We start from the raw sequence: 6,207 nt of genomic DNA on the forward strand, positions 1-6,207 counted from the left end.
TCCATTCCATTCCATTCCATTCCATTCCACCCACTTGTCTGCTGAACATCTGCTTCTTGCTGTGGCAGTATTAATCACAAGGAAGAACACTTTTGCAACAGAAGCTGATACAGGGAAGGTGGTGATCATGGAGTTGACCCTTCCATGTTGTTCTTCTCTTATATTTGGGTTCATACATTTCTTTCCCCTTCTTGAATCAGTTTCAGTTATTTTAAGGTCATTTTATTGCCTGATATATTTTTGGTATTTTGTTCATGGTTAAAATGTTTAAAATCATACTATATGGGAGAAACACATTTTCTGCTACTAATATACAGGTTTTCCAAAGACCCAAAAATCAGAACTCAGTTAAAAGGATCCCCAGTTTTTAGTTTAGCTTCATGGTCTTCTGCTTGCCTGACTCATGTTCATTATGTTACTGGCAATGCTAATGTCTCAATTTGGCTGAGATGAAAACTTGCACAGAAATAGTCCCTGTGCCCCACCTACAGGCGAGTCCATCCGTCCCTGTAATGCTGAAGAGCATATGCAGGTCCCACATATTCCCTCCTAAGAAGGGGAGTGAAAGCAGAGGTTCCAGCAGTTGAAACTCTGTTAACAATCCCAGATGGGTATGTATACTGTGTTTTAAATCTGTAGCTGCAAGGGAAGAGATGACAGAAGGTTTTTTGATCACAGTTCACAAATTTTCTGAATGAGCATTGACAGTGGCTGTAACAGCAGGTACAACCTCAGCAAGAGTACAGCCTGCTTCTCTACCAGGCCAGATAATTTCCTGGAATAACTTAGATACCAGAGTTCGGAATCCTTGTTGCAAACAAAACCTTAACAGTAACAATGGGAGTTCTCAATAAAAATCTGCTAACTTCTCAACAGAAAGGCACATAACAGGTAAAGGAGAAAAGATGATTTGCAGGTAATGCTATTTACTATAAATTAATATAATTTTATGCTTAATGAAAAAAGTTGTGGTTGGAAGGGACCTCTGGTCATAGTCCACGTGACAGTTTTCTTTCTTCACAGGTGATGGGGTATGGTAGTGATTTGTTTATATGATCTCTGTCAGAGCTGAAAAATTTTGTTGTATAGAAGGTGTTGAGCATCTTTTCCACCATATTATGCCACCATATTTTTCTGGCATATATTTTATTCCTGTGAATGCCGTATCAGAATCGTTGAGGTTGGAAGGGACCTATGGAGGTCATCTTGTCCAAGCCCCCTGCTCAAGCAGGGCTAGCTAGAACCTGTTGCCCAGGACCATGTCCAGTTAGGTCTTGAGTATCTCCAAGGATGGAGACTCCACAATCTCTCTGGGCAACCTGTTCCAGTGCTCAGTCACTCTCACATTAAATAAGTGCTTCCTTAACACATCACACTAAGTAGTCCTCTATGTTACAGAAAACATCCCCCAAATCTGTGAATTTTAATTTGTCCTTCATCTGGAGCATGGACTATTAGCAAAGAGGTATACTGGAACTGAATCTAAATGTTGTTTGTTCTTTACTGCAAGTCACATCTGATAAAATTTTGGAAAGGTTTTTGTATTACAGAATTCTACAGGGAGATCCTTCCTTTGACAACCAAGTGGCAAGAAGACTTCATAATAATCTTGCTGAATTTCCAAACATTTGGTATGTTTTCTTTCCATTCTTTCACAGGAATGATAGATGTGCCCTTCTGAGGAGTTGTGTATGAGGGGTTATTTACACTTGATTATTTCATGTTCACTACTTCCTTTTACACAGCACCTACTGTTACATTGCTTAATGTATTTTGAGGCATCATACATAAAATAAATGAATAAAACTCTATCAGTGTTTTGCCAAGCAAAGACAGATGTCCATTTACTCTGTTCACTGCAACAGGAGCTCATGTTTGAAAATGCCAAAAAGCCTAGTGACAGTAGGTAGCTAACAAGTCCCCAGCTAGCTAACATGCAAAAATCTGAGTAACCACAAAAACAAAGAAGCTGCATCTTGAGTGACCACCCAAACAGCTGATTACAGACACTGCTGGATCTGAACCACAGCCATTCCTTTCAATGATCATCCACAAAGAAACAAGGAACTAATCAGAATATGATGGCAGCATTTCCATAACAAAGATCAATTTCTTAGAACTGATGACAGCCCTGTGACAGAAAATTGATGATGGGAAGAAAAAAAGAAATTAAATTGAGTTCTTAACTCTCATTAAGTTTTAATAAAATGAAATAAAAATGCACTAGAAAGGTTGCCTGTGTGAGTAAGCACCAGAGTGGAGTATGAACTAATCAGCTGTATGCTATTGGATGCGCACCTCAAATAGCTGACAGTAATACCACCATAATACGAGAGGGGAAATCTGTGATTTTCATAGTATGAGAATGAGAGTTTAATCCTTACTGCCCACCCCCACAGTGAAAGTCTGATCAGGCAAGATGGACAGCCCAGTTATCACTAAGTGTCTGCACTTGCATAATACAAAGTAAGAAGGAAAAATGAGGAAACCTATGAAACTAATGGCATATAAATAAAAATATAATTCATAAATAATATATACCACAGTTTTCCAACCACAATTATAAAATAGTCTATTTTCTTTGCCATTTTAATTTAGTAAATTATTTATAAGGTTCCATATACTAAGGAATAATCCCAGTTTATTACGTTTTGACATAACTCTCTTTTAAATAAATTTGAAATTCATGAGAGCAGAATGTACATAATGATTGACATCAACAATAATTCACATCAGTCTTTCCAGTAGTGGTGAATGATGCTAGTACAGCTGTTATCTCCAAGTTCTGGGGAGTAGCTTTGTTACTCTTTTCTCTTATATTAGAAACCTTAATAGTTAGTGAAGATGAACTCTGTCGGTTTGGTTTTTAGCAATATTTCACATGTAGCCTCTTGCTGAAAACAAGGAAGCTTGCGTGTCTTCTGGAGACAGAATTAGTCCCACACAGTGGTGCTAGTTCACTGACAACCCATACAACACTTGAGAAAGTGATCCCTTCTCTTATGTGTCAATTACAACTTTTCACTGCACACTTTGAAAAATTACAAATCCTTGAACATGAATCTATGTGTGAGGATGAGATTTCATACAGTTGTTTCCTGTGTTACTGAAACACGATTAAGGAACAAGGATATCTATAACTATCAGCTCACAAGAATGCTACATTTTCAGGGCTATATTGTTATTAACTCATATTCATTCTGATATAAAGTCATTTTGGTCTATGAAGTTTTTTTAGAAGAAGAATTGGTTCTTGACAGTGGAAGCTTGGCACAACAAAGACAGAACATGCCCTCAGTTCTCTTAAAAGACAAGGGTAGTGAAAAAGGGGATTTCCTAACAAAAGATTTCCTAACAAAAGACTAGAACCTCACAGATCGGAACAGTTCCTCTGCTGATCAAAACCCAGAATCATTTCTAGGACATCAAGTGGAAGATTTCCAAGAGAACCTTCAATGGTGGAGATCACTGAAACTAATCGATTTCAGTGCTTAAGTATACACAATTCCTCTCCCTGCAGTTTCAACACACTTCCGCTATCTACATCAAAAATAACAGAATATAATTCTTATCTTTGTAGCAAATATTTACACATTTATCATGTTTCCTTTAAGTCTTCTCTAAACACAGTTATTTTAGTCTTTCCTGAAGGTGTCTGCATTTTTAACTTCTGATCATGCTGGTTGATACTCAGCAGACACATCTTTCCTTTTATTTATTTATTTTTTTAACATCATGCAAAATTTTCCAGTTAAGCCCTTACCAATGCTAAGTAGAACAGAATGATTGTTTTGCCTCTCTTATGAAAGATATTTTTATTTACATATTATAGTATAGTGCTGGCATTTTCCAAAGTTGTTTGAACACTACTTGCTCACGTATTTTGACTTGAATTGGTGGAAAACCTGCTTTCCCTCTAGACTGTTCAAATACCCTAAGGCCTCGGATTTATGGTAAAAAAGCAATCTACTTTTGATTTTCTTTGTAGAAAAACTTTTCTGAAAGTATTCCAAACAATCTACTTGCAGAAATGCATTCCTTTAACCTTTTTTGGGGGTTTTATAGTTACTTACATATTTACAATATGGCTTCACGTAACAACTGCCACTGGAGAAGGGCATCCAATTAAATAACCTTATTACCTTTCTTGCATAGATTCAGACTAGTATATCAATCCCCTAGGGCATCACAGGAAATCAAAGACAGCAGGGTTGAAAAGATTACTAGGGTTTCTAGTCCAACGTTATTCTAACAAAATATTAATTAAAACCAATCTACAGTGACTGGCCAGTGAGTATGCTTGTGGTAAGCAGCATCAGTAAAGTGAGGTTCCCTTCCGCGCATAGAGATAAGCATTAGTTTGGCTGTTTCCCCTTTACCAGCTTTCACAAAACCTAAAGGAATGTATTTTGGAGTTTGGGACTTTGACTCTTGACTCAGATTTGGCTGAAACTGGCCAAAAGATTCCAGGTTCTCTAGAGGTGGAGGTCAGGTCAGCAACCATATGGCACAACTGTGTTAAGCTCTGCTTTCGAAGGAATCTAACTATAGAGACGAGACTTGTCCTGGCAAAGATACCTACTTTGGAACCTGAGGCAAGCACACGAAACACCCCTAGACAGAAAAAGACTGGATAAGCTCAGAACAATGATTTTAAGTCTGTGAAGTGCTTAAGTTCTCCCCAAGGATTTTTTTTAGGCCAGTAAGTGCTGAAGAAAACCTGAGTCCTACAAATGATGCAAGAACTTGTACCAAAAACATCACTAAGAAGCCAGCTCTCAGCTTGGTATTCTTAGGGAAGTAAAAAACAAACAAAAAACCAAACCAGTGCTTGGCCTTCAATGAACTAAAGTACAGGGGGAATTAAAAAAATTCCTGAATCTCAAAAAAATACTGTGTTTATTCATTAATTATGTAAAATGTGTTCTGTCATCTTGGATATAATAATTATGGAAAATTTACCATCATAGTTATTTCTAGTAGTCATGCATTTGTGTTGTCTGCTTTTCTGGAAATGTTGGAAACATTTGCTTTTGTGTCTGTTACATGTTTCAGAAAAGTATTTATATTTACATACTACTTTTTATTATTGACTGAGCTTGGTAGCTTCTAACTGACCTACTTATTGTACTGTCTTGCCAAGAATAAGTTATGTACAAAGAACAAAGGTGAGCAGAATAGGCACCTTAATACTGATTTGGTAATACAATACAGAAATGCAGTCTTCCCACTCAAAACAGTATAGAAAGAACCGTTCTTTAGTGCCAGTATCAGTGAACGAGATTCTGTTCACAAGTCTGCCATAACCTCAAGAAAATCACTTAGCTCCACTGAATTTTATTGCAGCTGTAACACAGGGATGATCTTTCAGTTCCCTAAAATGTTTCTTATCCTTAAGCTTTAAAATCAAATTTATAGGTAATTCACCGACTGGTAGAAAATGGTAGAAATGGCAATTGGGGTATCAGACTTTACTTAAGATGGCCACTGCTGCTGCTGAGATGACTAATTCAGACCACTCTTCTAAGCTCTAGATAATGGTGGGAAAGGGAAGTACTGCACTAAATAAAATAGATGATTATCCAGGTGGAAAATAAAGGACTTCATAACTCGCCATCACTTGTAGAGGAACCTACCAGTTACTGAGGATATCAATAATACCTTAGGTTGCTTTGCCTCCTAAGACATTGGATGCAGAAGGAAAATTTAACAGCCCATTATCACAACCTCAATTTCTGTTCAACTGTTGGCTTGTGGGCTGAGTTCAGCCTCATTGACATCTCCTTGGAGGAGACCGGGAAGAGTTGCTTCAGCATTTCATAGTAGCCAAACAACTGAACGCTTCCTTCTGAGATGAGCTGCTGCCTCATCCACGCACGTAGCCCTGTGAACTATTAGATGCCACAGCAATGCAGCATGGGAAAGGCAAAAGAGACCTCACAAACAAGAATCTGGCCTCACGCTGCTAATTATGTCAACTCTGGGATAAGCAGTCTGACACCTTTAAGGGGTTTTGCAATTCACTGAGTAGAGTAGGAAATTTCCGTTCACTGTGCATACGTCCAATGAAAGTATGTTTTCAGTCATTTCCACAATACAGAGACAGCAACTATTACAAAAACCATGTAGCTTCATTATTTGAATAAATGTCTGCATTATTGGTAACTTGATAGTGGAAAGCCTGGGCAAACAATTGCAATGCAGAGG

Source organism: Pelecanus crispus, chromosome 4, assembly GCF_030463565.1.
Source record: "Pelecanus crispus isolate bPelCri1 chromosome 4, bPelCri1.pri, whole genome shotgun sequence".
NCBI classification, from domain to species: Eukaryota; Metazoa; Chordata; class Aves; order Pelecaniformes; family Pelecanidae; genus Pelecanus; species Pelecanus crispus.